Source organism: Schistocerca nitens, chromosome 1, assembly GCF_023898315.1.
Source record: "Schistocerca nitens isolate TAMUIC-IGC-003100 chromosome 1, iqSchNite1.1, whole genome shotgun sequence".
Classification (NCBI taxonomy): domain Eukaryota; kingdom Metazoa; phylum Arthropoda; class Insecta; order Orthoptera; family Acrididae; genus Schistocerca; species Schistocerca nitens.
The window spans coordinates 685,022,740-685,037,383 of record NC_064614.1 but is presented as its reverse complement, the minus strand read 5'-3'; positions in this window follow the sequence as shown (position 1 = coordinate 685,037,383).

Here is a 14,644-nt window from a genome sequence, read left to right as displayed (position 1 = left end):
AAATATATTTAAATAACAAATAGTTGAAAGGTTAGATCTAGTTGTAAGTATCCCTCAGAAAGAGAATAAATTTCTTTTACACTTCAGCTCACAAATGGCTAGTCAACGAACACATAATTAACATTCGGAGCACAATAACACTTAATAGTTTTATACCCTATGGTTTGTTACACCCCGTGAACGTCAAATGTGCCAGTTATTGTGCATGTGCTATATTTTCACAGGTCCAGATTACGTCTCAATATGACACGAGCGATTCATATATAACCGACCAGCATGTGGCCATTCTAATGGCACTTGACACTGTCTCCAAGAAGAGCACTTGACGCAACAAAACTTCAAACGACAAAATGTTGGCTAAACATGGTCGCGATTAAAACAATGTACAGCATTACCAAATCATCGATTCCACTGCTCAGCCTCAGAATCTAAATTGCAATAACTAGCGTCTCTGGTTGCTTTACGTAACCCCTTCCGAGGCAACAACACGAGGTATTACACGATTCAAATAAGGCAATTTATCGGATCAGAAAGATCCTTGCGTAACATGACTTCTACCGAGAAGAACCAACAGCAAATTTAAATAGCCAAGACCACACAGAACATCTATGTTTAGGTGACCCCCACGCCCATAACTATTAAATAGATAAAAAGTTTAGAAGGCTATCAATCACTCAACGGCATGTCAAGTAGGGCTGAACGGCACATACCGCCCACGAGCCCTGTCAGCTAACCTTCCAGTCCGGCTTCAAGGCACCAACTGCGCGTCCGATCCGCTGCCGCTCCTCGTCGCCCAGCGCGGCTCCACCACGCCGCCGGGTGCCACAAGCTCCGAATCGCGAGGAGTGACGTACACCAGGCGCCCGAGGCGGGAATTCAAAGAGGGAGCCCCACATGGCTCTGAGCCTCTCTGGCACATTGCGTATTCGCAAGTTTTCTCTATGTAATAAAGCGATACTCTGAGTCATGGAGGACATCTGACCACAGAAACAGTGTTCAGAGCTGTCATCAGAAAAGACAAATTAGAGACGATGCTTGCTGTGAAATCATGATAAGCCAAACGACAGAGAACATTTAGACTCAGTCAGAGGTCCACTACTCTCACAGAAAAGACGCCATACTGCTCACACTACTGAGAATGTGTCTGTCACGGCTTTCCATAGCGTGAGTGTTTTGGGGCATTAACTGCGTCCGTGTTCTTTAACAACATTCAACAGAATCAGTCAGTTAATTGTCGGTAGACGAGCAATCCTTGCTTGAAGGAATTAGAAGTCTACTGGCCACGGGAGAACCTCATCTCCAAGGTGACAACTCATAGAGATGTGTAGACAAGCATCGTCCTTGAGCGTGTGCAGCTCGCGTTGATGCCGTTCATAGCTTGGCATCTTGTAATAACGATAGTGGCGTCTCGTTTTCTTACTGTTTTCACTGGCGCGACTACGTTTGCTCGCTTTGTCTGACCGTGAGCGGCAGCAGCAGAGCTTATCGATAGTGTGTACTGTGGTACCATCTTTGGAGTGGCCTCTAGTATTTCCGGGTCGTCGTGTGTTGAGCGAGTTGAGTTGGAACGGAGCACTAGTGAGGTCCGGACAGCCAGTACTCGCCCGACCGCTGGCGACACACATGCACTCTCCGACGGAGGGATGTGGTCGCGAGAGTGCACGACCACCTCAAGGACAGGATCCAGAGAGTTTTAGTTGAATGGGCCGTGATATTCGAGTAGTGCAACTTTCACATGCGTGTGTGTGTGTGTGTGTGTGTATGTGTCCGCCCGTCGAAGTGATCTCATGGCAATAAGCTGTCAGTCGACGATTTACACTGGGATCTTTCCCGTGCCTGACTTGAATGGGGACGACCGTTGGTTGGTCGCTCGGTATGTCGTCGCAGTGGACGATGTGCATTTTGTCTTCCGACCGCTTCTGTGTTTGTGGGACTTAACTGCTAAGGTCATCAGTCCCTAAGCTTACACACCCATGCCCGAGGGAGGACTCGAACCTCCGCCGGGACCAGCCGCCTCTGTGCCGACTTATGGCTCTGAGCACTATGGGACTCAACATCTCAGGTCATCAGTCCACTAGACTTAGCACTACTTAAACCTAAGGACATCAGACACATCTATGCCCGAAGCAATATTCGAACCTGCGACCATAGCAGCAGCGCGGTTCCGGACTGGAGTGCCCAGAACGTTGGGCCACCGCGGCCGGCTGTGCCGACTTATAATTCGTCCGTGTTGTTTCACAGTGACTGTTTTTAGTATTGTTAGTTGTTAGTGGAATTGTTTTCCCGGATCCGTACGTATCTTCTGGTTTTGAATGAGCAGTTATTTTTATGCTGTCTGCATACTGGATTTAGTGAGGGTTGCGAACGGACATCACTTCGGTTGGGGCGCAGCAGCAAGCAGGTCCGTGCAGCGCCAGAGCAAGCCGGAGCCGCTGGTGTCGTGCTGCCACTGCCGGATCGAGGAGGGGTAGCTGCGAGAGCGACGACTTCGTTGCACACCGAACCCTGGACGTTTACGTTGAGTGAAGAGTTAACTGCTAATTCAAACCCGACTATTCTGTGATCTCGCCTTTGGTCGGCGGGTTGTTGCTCCTAAGGCCGCTGAGCGTGGCGGCAACGAGAGAAGTGTTTCGAGGCTGTGAAATACTGCAGCCGTCTTTCTCTATTTGTTATTCATCATTGAATTTAGTATTATTCTTATTAGTGAAGTGCAACCAGCGGTATTTTCTGCCTTGTGGTCTCTAACGCCCCAGTTAGCTGCCCTGGAGCCGGCCGAGGTGGCCGTGCGGTTCTAGGCGCTACAGTCTGGAACCGCGCGACCGCTACGGTCGCAGGTTCAAATCCTGCCTCGGGCATGGACGTGTGTGATGTCCTTAGGTTAGTTATGTTTAAGTAGTTGTAAGTTCTAGGGGACTGATGACCTCAGAAGTTAAGTCCCATAGTGCTCAGAGCCATTTGAACCATTTTTTGAACCTGCCCTAGAGGTTAGCGTACTTTTCCGGCAGTGTACCTTTCCTCGCCATGTTTATGATGTCTGACACGGCGTGTAGTGTCTCCTTCGGCCTTGGGTGTTTTCTGCAGACGTAGTCTCTTCGCCCTTGCCTAAAAATATTCCATCGTTGTACCGGTAATCGGACGTTAGATGGATTGGTTAGTCGGTCGGGCGGCTGCCCCTAGTTGAGTTGCCATCCTGTTACGTGAGTACAGCTCTTGGTTGCCTGTCTCACCTTACCTTATGTTTGAGTTACGTTCCCAGGCCGACCCTTGGAAGACTTGCTGAGAACCGCTTGGCCTGATTCCTTAGATTGTGATGTTGTTTTAATGGTATCTGTAATTTTCTAATTATTATTGGTGTGGCCTTCAGCCGAGTAGTAATTTCACTTCTTTCGTGATAAGGCCTTCAGCCATGTTACAGTAAGTTTTTTAAGCAAACTTGTTTAAAAGCAAGGTATTTATTTTAAAGGTGCTATTTGGAATTGTTCTTCTGACTTATAATTATACGTATTGTGCAACCCAGAGTAACTTATTACGGCCCCATCCACAGTCGTAACCTTATGCTGCCCCATCCTGAGAAACCAGCTCTCAGTCCTGTAGGAAAATTAAAGCATTATACTGTCGCAAGGGAAGTAACACATGAGGGCAGAGACTATCCGCGACGTACCATTGTGTCGTCAGATTTCCTTCAGTATTTACCAGCCCTGACTTGAAGTCACACACCAAGACAACATGCCTCTGCAAAACATTGAACGAACGAGACTTCTGTCCGTGTCGCCGCCATACTCGCTGACTGTCCGCGATAGAGCACAACCGTGATTCATCGCTGAACACAGTGCGACCTCATTCATGGGCAGTCGATGTCTCTCGGTCCAGACACAGCCATTAATGTTGCGCAGTTAACTGTATTGTATACGTGGGACGGTAATTCACCAGTTCGACTGCTGCAAGTGTCCGACCAATGTTGCACGATGACGCAGAATGTTGCAGGGAGTCCTTTACTTGTTTTCAGATGGAAAGCGCAGATGTGAAGGAGTTACTATGTGCTTTCTGCACAATACGGTGATTCTTTTTTACGGTGGTCAGACAAGATCACCGTAACCTCGATGGCGAATGTGCTTGACATCACGAATCGAAGCAGGCCACCACTGGGCCATAGTCACTTCCGAATGCCCCAGTAGTCTGGATACTGCACGATTTGACTATGGACATGCACAACGAAGCCAGTTTCAAAATACGTCAGATACCGCTTCATGCGGGTTTGAGGCAGATTCGTGTCCTTGACAGTGACCATTCAACAACTGACGCTGCTCAGGCCCCTTTTAACCTCTACATCTACATCTACATTTACACTCCGCAAGCCAGCCAGCGGTGTGTGGCGGAGGGCACTTTACGTGCCACTGTCATTACCTCCCTTTTCTGTTCCAGTCGAGTATGATTCGCGGGAAGAACGACTGCCGGAAGCCTCCGTACGCACTCGTATCTCTCTAATTTTACATTCGTGATCTCCTCGGGAGGTATAAGTAGGGGGAAGTAATATATTCGAAACCTCATCCAGAAACGCGCCCTCTCGAAACCTGGACAGCAAGCTACACCGCGATGCAGAGCGCCTCTCTTGCAGAGTCTGCCACTTGAGTTTGCTAAACATCTCCGTAACGCTATCACGCTTACCAAATAACCCTGTGACGAAACGCGCCGCTCTTCTTTGGATCTTCTCTATCTCCTCTGTCAACCCGACCTGGTACGGATCCCACACTGATCAGCAATTCTTAAGTATAGGTCGAACGAGTGTTTTGTGAGCCACCTCCTTTGTTGATGGACCTCATTTTCTATGGACTCTCCCTTACCAACAATTAATTTTATATGATCATTCCACTCCAAATCGTTCCGTATGAACACTCCTAGATTTTTTACAGAAGTAACTGCTACCAGTGTTTGTTCCGCTAACCGCTAACCGCAGGTCTAGTAACAAAACTAAACGTGAAGAACACGAATGCATCCTCGTAGCCGTTCTACCTGTCGCAGAGAACTGCAGCTCTAACAAATTACAAATATGTCGTTGGTGTGTAGGTGTACGTATTCTGGGTGCTTCACTTTTTTGCTGACGTAGTGTATAATGACAATCTACAGTTATCAGTGACGCGGAAGTGTCGTTTGAATACGAATAACTTTACAAGGCTTAGCTTGTTAGTTGAAAGTTTCTATTCGTCAGATTTCTGGGAAATTTCCATGCACCACACATGGCCGAACTCTTTCTGCTTATCTAGATGCAAAGGTAGCAGAAACTACCTGTCGAGCTTTCGTGAGAAATAATTATCGCACAAATATCAGTAGTGCAGCGGGGAACGTCTCATTACGGTGATTAAGAGAGCGTAAACAACAGCGCGAGTCAGCGGTAAGCGCCTTCGTTAAGCCGGAGCGCGGCGACCTGAGCGGGGGCAGCGGGCTGTGGCCGCCAGAAGCGGCGATAATGAAATATCGATCGCGACGGCGCACCGCGGGCCTCAGGCGGAGTGCGCGCGATGCGGCCACAGCTGCCAGTTGGTTCGACACCGGCAGCGGCGCTGACCCGGCCCGGCGCGCTCACGCGTGGCCCACTGCCGACTCCCAGCGGCGCGCCGGCAGCTTTCAGGTCGCGGCGCCGCATGCCGGCGCAATCGAGCGACCGCCCCGCTCGCATACCTGTGATTCATTATTGATTCGGACACCGCCGTAATCCCTACGGAGGCGGCGTGAACCCTGACATTGCGAAAGGCCCCAAATTCCAGCATTTCGAGCATTTCTTTTGTTCTGGAGCAACTTCCTATCCTTTCATATTGCTTAGTAAGAGCAAAAGACGCAACTTCCTTACAGAGTTTAAAGATTTGGCAGTGCAGGTCAGAAATGTTCTGGGCTCTGGAAAATCTCTCAGAACTTCACATTCCTGAAACCCAACAAAACCGTAGTTGAGATGTCCACCTTTCGACACATCAGACTAACGTTCAACACATGTCAACAGCAACAACAAACACAACAACTGATGCATATCGTTTGCCAACAAGTACTGTGGGTTTGTCTCAAATAATCCTCATATCAAAAGCTCCTCAGTGTCATATACACTACTGACCATTAAAATTGCTACACCACGAAGAGGACGCGCTACAGACGCGAAATTTAACCGACAGGAAGAAGACGCCGTGATGTGCAAATCATTAGCTTTTCAGAGCATTCACACAAGGTTGGCGCCGGTGGCAACACCTACAACGTGCTGACATGAGGAAAGTTTCCAATCGATTTCTCATACACAAACAGCAGCTGACCGGCGTTGCTTGGTGAAACGTTGTTGTGATGCATCGTGTAAGGAGGAGAAATGCGTAAAATCACGATTCTGACTTTGATAAAGGTCCGATTGTAGCCTATCGCGATTGCGGTTTATCATATCGCGACAGTGCTGCTCGCGTTGGTCAAGATCCAATGACTGTGAGCAGAATATGGAATCGTTGGGTTCAGGAGGGTAATACGGAACGCCGTGCTGGATCCCAACGGCATCGTATCACTACCAGTCGAGATGACAGGCATCTTATCCGCATGGCTGTAACGGATCGTGCAGCCACGTCTCGATCCCTGAGTCAACAGATGGAGACGTTTCCAAGACAACAACCATCTGCACGAACAGTTCGACGACGTTTGCTGCAGCATGGACTATTAGCTCGGAGACCATGGCTTCGGTTACCCTTGACACTGCATCACAGACAGGAGCGCCTGCGATGGTGTACTCAACGACGGCCCTGGGTGCACGAATGGTAAAACGTAATTTTTTCAGTTGAATACAGGTTCTGTTTACAGCATCATGATGGTCGCATCCGTGTTTGGCGACATCGCCGTGAATGCACATTGGAAGCGTGTATTCGTCATCGCCATAATGGCGTATCACCCGGCGTGATGGTATGGGGTGCCATTGGTTACACGTCTTGGTCACCTCTTGTTCTCATTGACGACACTTTGAACAGTGGACGTACATTTCAGATGTGTTACGACCTGTGGCTCTACCCTTCATTCGATCCCTGCGAAACCATACATTTCAGCAGGATAATGCACGACCGCATGGTGCAGGTCCTGTACGGGCCTTTCTGGATACAGAAAATGTTCTTCTGCTGCCCTGGCCAGCACATTCTCCAGATCTCTCACCAATTGAAAACGTCTGGTCAATGGTGGCCTAGCAACTGGTTCGTCACAATACGCCAGTCACTACTCTTGATGAACTATGGTATCGTGTTGAAGCTGCATGGGCAGCTGTACCTGTATACGCTACCCAAGCTCTGTTTGACTCAATCGCCAGGCGTCTCAAGGCCGTTATTACGGCCAGAAATGGTTCAAATGGCTCTGAGCACAATGGGACTTAACATCTATGGTCATCAGTCCCCTAGAACTTAGAACTACTTAAACCTAACTAACCTAAGGACATCACACACATCCATGCCCGAGGCAGGATTCGAACCTGCGACCGTAGCAGTCGCGCGGCTCCGGACTGAGCGCCTAGAACCGCTAGACCACCGCGGCCGGCAAAGAGGTGGTTGTTCAGGGTACTAATGTCTCAGGATCTATGCACCCAAATTGCGTGAAAATGTAATCACATGTCAGTTCTAGTATAATATATTTGTCCAATGAATACCTGTTTATCATCTGCATTTCTTCTTGGTGTAGCAATTTTAATGGCCAGTAGTGTACTATCATAATACCGCAGACACCACAAAATGTGGACATTCACGTGGCTGGATGCATAGAGTGTCTCACTGAATTAAGTAGCTGAAATCTGTCGACATGATACCTGTGAAAAGGAAAGACTAACATTGGTCCGTCCCTCAAGAAGAGCACCGGGACTCTAACATGCAACCTTGCATTTCGCAACTATGAGAAGATATGGGTTCGAGTCCCAGTCCAGCATAAACATTTCATCTGCTAGTGTCCGGTCACTGAGCTATGGAAGCCAACAACCTACCTTCGATCTGTAGTACTTGCTTCCTCTAGATCTATAAACAGCTTCTGAGTAGGAACAGCGTCCAATTCCCTTTTTTAACTCCAAACGATGCACTGTTTGACAATTTTCTATCTCAATTTCCTTAATATGTAGTATGCATCACATCGACTTCTCTGTCTTCTGTCCATCCACAGGACTACATTAAGGATATGTCTTAGTGACAACCGAGTGAAGTGGCGCAATGCCCAGCACACTGGACTCGTATTCGGGATGACGACGGTTCAATCCTGCATCCGGCCATTCTGATTTACGTTTTCTGTGATTTCCCTAAATCACTTCAGGCAAATTCCGGTATGATTCCTTTGAAAGGGCTTGGCCTTCTTAGTAACACTGCAGTATCTTAAGTGAATCATCTTCACTTTAGCTACTGGCACCCAACAGCGAAGCCCATCAAAACACAGACAATAACAGTGATAATAATGTTCTCAGACGCTGTAAACAACAATTCTCTCCAACTTTCTCCTTCAGTACAATATCTTTCAGCTGTGAACTAACCTTGAAATTCCATTGTCTCACTGTCAGACAAACAGTAGAGGCTGCCTGAAATGCAACCAGCCAGTGGTGGTTACTTGGGCCGGAGCAGGGACATTGAATATCATTTTCCATAACAAAGAATTTATTTTTCTCGAATAGTGGGATGAAGGGGGTCCTGCTCTAGTTTCAATTTGTTCTTGATTGCGGAACCTCCCCCCACACCTAACCCCTTCCCCTCTGGGAGATCTCCAACCAATCATGGTGTCCCTTCCGCTCCCTCTCTGACAAATCTCCAGACCTCCAGGAAATCCCCAGCCTTCCATAGCTCCCCTTCCCATTGAGAATACTAGTACAATTCTGATATGAAATTACTTTGCTACTTAATTAAATTTATCAATTATTTATCCTCTCCACCTTTAGGAAATCTCAGTCACCCCTCCCCATCCCCTACTGGCAGGAAATTAAAAAATCGCCAGGAAAATAAAAAAATTGGCGGTAATCTCGAATTTTCGTCGTATATTCAAATGATAATTACATTGCATTGCAGAGGAAACAATAATAATAATAATAATAATAATAATAATAAGTAATAATGTATTCTTTATTTATAAAAATTCAATTTGCATATCGCCGGTGTGGAAGGTGAGGGATACTGTCATCTTTGGAATACTGGCACAGACAAAATGCTACATGGCTGACTTACAATACTAGTGCAGTCTAACTCCCCTCCTCCTATGGATGGGAAATTTAAAAATTGATGTGAAATTCAAAAATCAGCAGGGAAATTGAAACTTTATTCTTCTGGCTATGAAGCATGGGAGTTAGGAACGGACAGTGGCCATTGATCAAGCGCTAGAAAGTAGATCTAGACAGTATTGTCAGTAACATTCGATGTAGAGAGGATACTTTCGTTATGAGTCTTGCGCTAAGCAGTGGCTCCAGCCAGTCTAGCTATATCCCTATGTGAGAAGGATGGGTAATAATAATAGGACAGCAAACAATCACTGAAACAGAGAGGAGTAGCCTCCCGCTGATCTGGAAGTGAATGACTGCATGGAGATACAAAGACTGGTAACAACATTAGGAGAGCTACTCACAGTTCCAGTGCTACTGCAAATCCCTCCCCCTCTATATTCATGTTCAGAAAGAGCAACACATCATAAACAACTAGAGATAGGGCATCCATATTTACAGGACGTGTACATTAGTATATTCCGCTGAAATTATCAGCATTCCAGTCACCTCAGTTCAGCACGTGTCCTATTGCCTAATAGGCACAGGGTCCACCACGAGTCCTGATAACATGTTCTCTGTCTGATGACATCTACGCATGTAAGCCACGAATGGCATCCTGTGGTATAGCCATCCATGCTGCATTCACCTGATTCAAAAGTTCACATGTGGTGGTTGGCACTGGGTCACATTGCTGCACCTATCATTTCACTATGTCCCACACATTTTCGATTCAAATGGCTTTGAGCACTATGGGACTCAACTGCTGTGGTTATCAGTCCCCTAGAACTTAGAACTACTTAAACCTAACTAACCTAAGGACATCACACACACCCATGCCCGAGGCAGGATTCGAACCTGCGACCGTAGCAGCAGCGCGGCTCCGGACTGGAGCGCCTAGAACCGCACGGCCACCACGGCCGGCCCATTTTCGATTGTCAACAGGTCTTGTGATCTGGTAGACCAAGGCAAAAGGCTTACATCATGTGACACCAAAATTGCACATGTTCATGCAGCAACATGTGGTTGTGAATTTTCTTTCTGAAAAATGGCGTCTGGGGTGTTCTGTATAAAGGGTGTGGCTACAGGTCAGAGGATGTCATTCATGTAGGTCATACTGGTGACAGTTCCTTGGCCACACACAAACTGTCATTCGTGGTTGTATCCAACAACACTTCACACCAGAAGGCGTCTACTTGGCGCTGTATGTCTTGTGCAAAAGCAGTCACTGTAATACAGCTTCCCCCCCCCCCCCCCCCCGGACTGTCTTTGGCAACCAATATGCAGTCATCATTTTTAAACAAACAGAACCTGAATTTGTCAAAAAAACAGTATCTAATGCCATTCCTGTTCCCAATGACATTGTTCCATAAAAAACTGCTGTTTAGAATGTTTCTGCACATTAACTAAAAGTAGGTGTAGAAGTGGATAACTCACACGTAGGCCATGCCATAATAAACAGTGGTGGTCTGTCACTCTGGTAGTGTACAATGTGTTATACTGTTCACTGCTGCACCAGAGACAAGGAGTACAAAGAATTGTCCTGCAATGCCATTCGGATGAGGTGTCGACTTTCTGGAGAGGTGGTCTGGGTGATGTGACGTGACCCATCTCATCAAGTTCTATGGCCTTCCGTAAACCATTCGGCATACACCCACTGCACTGCGAAACCACTTTGTCCCACATGAGTAGCATTCTCCTGGATGGATGCATGACATTCTCTCATGCCAATAATGCAACCTCTTTAAGTCTAACTGATTTGATAGTACAGTTTGCACATATGTCTTCAAGGCATCCTGCATGTCTGCTTAAGTCACACTGGTCCATGCTTTCGGTTTATAGTGACAACGAGAGCCGCAGGCATATTTTGCTGGTAGCTGGTATTGCCCTGCAGTGTCTATCTTGACTTTGAACTCATGGGCTGACATGGTTCAAATGTTAATCATTTCTACAGAACATAGTAATGTACATCATGTCCCGTGAATGTGAACATTCGATCTCCAGTCGTTCAAGGTGTTCTGTTTTTCTTTTTTCTTTCTTTTTTGCCGGAACACGAGTGTACAAGAGTCAGGAGCAACAGCATCAGCGAATGAAACACACTTATGCCTATTTATAAGTGGCAGGTCGCATCCTAGCCAACAGTAACATGGGAAATAACATCACACGATATTACTTACAAGTGTAGTGCTCATTGTCTTACTAGGACATGGCGTACAAGACGAAAAAACTGGCCAGTCAGCTCCAGTCTAGTATAGCACCATCTACCGAGTGTATTGTATACTTGAAGACCCGACCATCCAGAATATTTCTTTGGACCTGCCGGTCGTGAGAGGTTGAGCTGTGGCTTCTGGTCAGCTGACCCCTTGTGACCATGTCTGCTGCTGGCCACTGACGGGGGTGGCTAACTCCTAGTACACTGCAAGACAAGGAGCAGTGGCTTGGGAGTAGAGTTCTAACTGCAATTCCATCCCCAACATCGACTCCCCACTTTAAAAATCCACTTTACCCAGTTCAAGATCGGAATGCCACTGCCCATACAACTCGAATTTTTTACACAAAATGTAGATTCCTCCCTTTAATGAGCGTTAATTCCGAGGACAGAAGACACTGGACCGTACACTCGTTTTCTCATCACCAAAATATCGTTTTTAGTGTGAAAATCCTGTACAACGGTAAGGCAGACGCTACATTTACTCTAAGCATTCCCTCATCCAGTAAAAGAATCTGTTCTTATCAGCTTAATATCCTTTACATCTTGCATCACAGGGCTAGGATATTAAACTTATTTTTGGCTCAAGACGGAATGCTCATTGCATGCTCTATCTCTAGCACAAGATTTCCCCCTCACTTTTGAGCTCTCTTAAGGTAGTCAAATGCCTCATCACTTATAAAGTCCTTAGCAGCACAGAGGGGATATAAATATCAGGTTAATACCACACATCACTTTATAAATCGGTAGTACCACAGTGGATTTGTAAATATCGCATTAACACTACGTACCAATTTATAAATCTGGTAATGTAAGTGATTTTATTGCGATAGCCATCTCTCCGTGCACGTGGGGGGATTGAAATTTCGCTAAAAGATCTTGCACAACAAAAAAATACCTGGTTGCCCCTCCAACTTATGAATCATGTCTGTGGTACTTCCGCTCTCTCTACAATTCGTCCAGCAGCATGTCTTTAGAACCAAATTGATTAACCAATTAATTAAATTAATCATGAGAGTCCCTTTACACGGCGAATAATTTTTTTTTCTTGTAGTCGGATTACACTTGTCGGGTAATCATTACAGATGCTTCTTTTACGTCTCTGAGGGCCTGCTACAGGCAACTTAGTCACTTCCTCCATTACCAAAATGGGTGGTAACCGTCGTCTGATAGCTAAAGATATGCAACACTAATTACGTTCTGTCGGTCGGTCATGCTGGTGAAAGTAAGTCGTTCAGAATCGTGGTACACTGCTTACGAACTAATCCCGTTGAGACTTATAGGTCTATGGGCAGCAGGATGTTTCAATCTCTCCATTGCCTCCCGGATGCCTCCATCCCAAGAGGAAACGTAATGTAAGTACATATTTTCTTTCGTAGTATGTATTCAAATTTCGTAATTAAAAACGAATTCCATAGCATCAGTGTGTCAGTAATATATTTCAGTTAGAAAAAATTCGCTTGTTACAATTTCTCCTTGTTGTTGCTACAGCATTTATTCCCAAACTGCCGCCGACCTCGATAGGCAACTAGAGGCTGAAAGGAGGCAGGCCAATAAGTCTGGGATCGAGGAACACTCTCCAGCGGCAATTCTGTTGACACAGCAGTCATGTAAGCACCTATTGTCATTAAACGTAATGATTTCGAGCTCTATTTTCGTAGTAATGAATGCAGTGAAATGTGTTGGTAGTTACAACGATTCTTTCTCATTCTGTTACAACAAATATGCTAGTCGATCTCTAACAGTTGCTGGAGATTGTTGGAAGGCAAGCCATTTAGTCTGAGATCGTGAAGCAGTAGTCACGTAAAAACATATTCTCGTTAACTTGTTTCGTACTGTTATAATTTGTGTTTCTGTGTTTCTGTTGTATACATTTTCACAGCAATACGTTGTTAATGTAGTCGACTTCGAGGAGCAGGATGTTGATGAGTGTCAGAGAGGTGTTAAACTACCCCCGCGAACCCACCGCAACCGCCGCATAAGTACATATTCTTTTTGGAAGATTTTTTTTTATTTTCTAGTTGTGCTGCATACGATTTGAAATCAAAATGCTGTCGTAGGTGATTACGGGGAGCTGGACCGGTGGCTCCATGCCGAGTCCTACGTGGAGGTGCCTCATTGGGTGGAGGATGTGGAGCGAGAGATGCAGCCTCGTGAGTTCGAGTCGGAGATGTAGGGGCGGTCCCTGACGAGCTCGAGGATATGATTTCATCGTAGTCGGAGGACGAAGACGGTAATTTCTGTAATCGTACCGCTTACACTTCTTTCTCCTATCAGTACATATAATCAGTTTTCTTTCTTTGCAGTAGGCAAGTTGATCAATGTCTCGAACGTTGTACTTATTTTCGTTACTGTTTCTCTCTCTCTACAGCTGGTGAATCAACAGTGACCGGAGCATTTGTATTACAGGAATATGAAGATATGCATACAGTTTTTTTAACAAAAAAGAGCTATTCAGCAGGAAAAACACTCAATACTTATACTCGTTTTAATAACATCAGCAGACGTTGGACGCTAAGATTGTACTATCAATCCGCCTCTCACATATCTTTAAAGCTCCGACAACACAATGTTTTAGACGAAAAATCACAAATCGGGTAATATCACAGCCTAATACCTCTGAGAGGAACGGTTGCAAAGTCTGTCTGCACAATGATATTTTGTAAAGTCGACTTATTACGAGATAAACGTTCTGAGACAAATATGTAGTACTTGGGTTATAGGTACAGAAAGCTGTCTGAAGCCAGAGATAAATTCAGCCGAAATTTTTACAAAGGCACAGACGGTGTTTGGAAAGGATAGATTGCATGCAACCGGTGGTGGCGTGTTTGTCGCTGTTAGTAGTAGTTTATCCTGTAGTGCAGTAGAAGTGGATAGTTCCTGTGAAATATTATGAGTGGAGGTTACACTCAACAACCGAGCTAGGTTAATAAATGGCTCCTTTTACCGACCTCCCGACTCAGCAGCATTAGTTGCAGAACAACTGAGAGAAAATTTGGAATACATTTCACATAAATTTTCTCAGCATATTATAGTCTTAGGTGGAGATTTCAATTTACCAGATATAGACTGGGACACTCAGATGTTTAGGACAGGTGGTAGGGACAGAGCATCGAGTGACATTATACTGAATGCTCTAACCGAAAATTACCTCGAGCAATTAAACAGAGAACCGACTCGTGGAGATAACATCTTGGACCTACTGATAACAAACAGAC